At 48.7% G+C, this 2236-nt stretch overlaps 1 pseudogene; it reads right to left on the reverse strand.

Moving 5' to 3' along the window:
• Window positions 1–552: 552 nt before the first annotated feature.
• Window positions 553–669, reverse strand: LOC136646609 (5S ribosomal RNA; annotated as a pseudogene).
• Between the last annotated feature and the right edge of the window lie 1567 nt (window positions 670–2236).

The following is a 2236-nucleotide window of genomic DNA, read 5'->3' on the forward strand; positions in this document are numbered from 1 at the left end:
TGCTCCCTCTTTGCGCCTGTTATTTGTGCTTGCCCTTAAAAAACTGCTTCCTCTTTGTACTTGGAGGGCAAGTGCTAACAAGCAAGGAGTTGCTCTGTGCAAGCATCCCAAAAAGCTTTCTCTTCATACCTGTTTGTTGGCGCTTGTTCACAGTTGCCCTCCTAAATGCTTCCTGTTTGTGCCTGCTTGTTACACTAACAAGCAGTCAGGAAGAGGAAGCTGTTCGGAGGGCAAGCGTTAGCAAGCGCTAACCAGCAGGCGTGATGAAAAAGCAGTTTGGAGGGCTGCAGATGGGCAAACAAAACAAAAACAGATGAGATGAGTGCAACCGGGGGGGGGGATTTGTGAACCACAGATACCTGAAACCACAGAAACCAAGTCCGTAGATACAGTGGGGCAACTGTAGTTTAAAACAAACTCTTAAAATGGTAAAAATAGGGTTAAAAATAGCATATCCCAGCCTATGCATGTTTATTCAGAAGTAAGCCCCATGGCATTCAGTAGAACTTGCTGGTTGGTTGGCAACCTTCAGTCTTGAAAGACTATGGTATAAGCCTACAGCACCCAGTATTCCCAGGCGGTCTCCCATCCAAGTACTAACCAGGCCTGACCCTGCTTAGCTTCCGAGATCAGATGAGATTGGGCATGTGCAGGGTGACACTCCCAGGCAAATTTGCATAGGATTGTAGCATTAATGTAACATGTACATACCATCTTTCAAGTAGTCCTTGGGAATGAAGCTGGGCTAGATATTAACATATGTGCAGAGGCAAATTGCTCCTTGCTGAGCCTGATGTTTCTTTTTGGTAAAGAAGAGTTACATTGTATTAAAGGGATACATTGACCCTGTGTTATGAAAATAGTAGTGGGGTGAACAGGGGTGGGTGGGGGTCCAATCAGGATCATGGCATGCAGGGAGAAGGGATTTAAGCCTTTCCTGCCATGCCTCAATGCAGGTGAACACTACACCTCCAAAGAAGCTCTTAGCCCCAGAAGGGAAGCTCCTGTTGGTGCCATGGCTGGTCTTACCATCAAGTGAACAGATGTGACCACTGAGAGATAACTAACCACTGGGAGCAAGGATATGATAAGGCAAAATATAGCGTCATTAGTGTTCAAGACACTTGAGAGGGAAATGTGACATGGCAGGAAGGGCTTGCTGCTGCCCTCTCCTTCCACCGCAACTATGAAGCTTACAAAAGACACATCATGTTGGCAACCTTCAGTCTCGAAAGACTATGGTATCGCGCTCTGAAAGGTGGTTCTGGAACAGCGTCTAGTGTGGCTGAAAAGGCCGATTCAGGAGTGACAATCCCTTCCATACTGGGAGCAAGTGCAGTCTGTCCCTGGTCTGTCTCCCTGGCTACGGGCCTTCCTTCTTTGCCTCTTTGCCTCAGTCTGTTGGCCAAGTGTCTCTTCAAACTGGGAAAGGCCATGCTGCACAGCCTGTCTCCAAGCAGGCCGCTCAGTGGCCAGGGTTTCCCACCTGTTGAGGTCCACTCCTAACGCCTTCAGATCCCTCTTGCAGATGTCCTTGTATCGCAGCTGTGGTCTACCTGTAGGGCGCTTTCCTTGCACGAGTTCACCATAGAGGAGATCCTTTGGGATCCGGCCATCATCCATTCTCACAACATGACCGAGCCAACGCAGGCGTCTCTGTTTCAGCAGTGCATACATGCTAGGGATTCCAGCTCGTTCCAGGACTGTGTTGTTTGGAACTTTGTCCTGCCAGGTGATGCCGAGGATGCATCGGAGGCAGCGCATGTGGAAAGCATTCAGTTTCCTCTCCTGTTGTGAGCGAAGAGTCCATGACTCGCTGCAGTACAGAAGTGTACTCAGGACGCAAGCTCTGTAGACCTGGATCTTGGTATGTTCCGTCAGCTTCTTGTTGGACCAGACTCTCTTTGTGAGTCTGGAAAACGTTGTAGCTGCTTTACCGATGGGCTTGTTTAGCTCGGTATCGAGAGAAAGAGTGTCGGAGATAGTTGAGCCAAGGTACACAAAGTCATGGACAACCTCCAGTTCATGCTCAGAGATTGTAATGCAGGGAGGTGAATCCACATCCTGAACCATGACCTGTGTTTTCTTCAGGCTGATTGTCAGTCCAAAATCTTGGCAGACCTTGCTAAAACGATCCATGAGCTGCTGGAGATCTTTGGCAGAGTGGGTAGTGATAGCTGCATTGTCGGCAAAGAGGAAGTCACGCAGACATTTCAGCTGGACTTTGGACTTTGCT

Source organism: Tiliqua scincoides, chromosome 3, assembly GCF_035046505.1.
Source record: "Tiliqua scincoides isolate rTilSci1 chromosome 3, rTilSci1.hap2, whole genome shotgun sequence".
NCBI lineage: Eukaryota > Metazoa > Chordata > Lepidosauria > Squamata > Scincidae > Tiliqua > Tiliqua scincoides.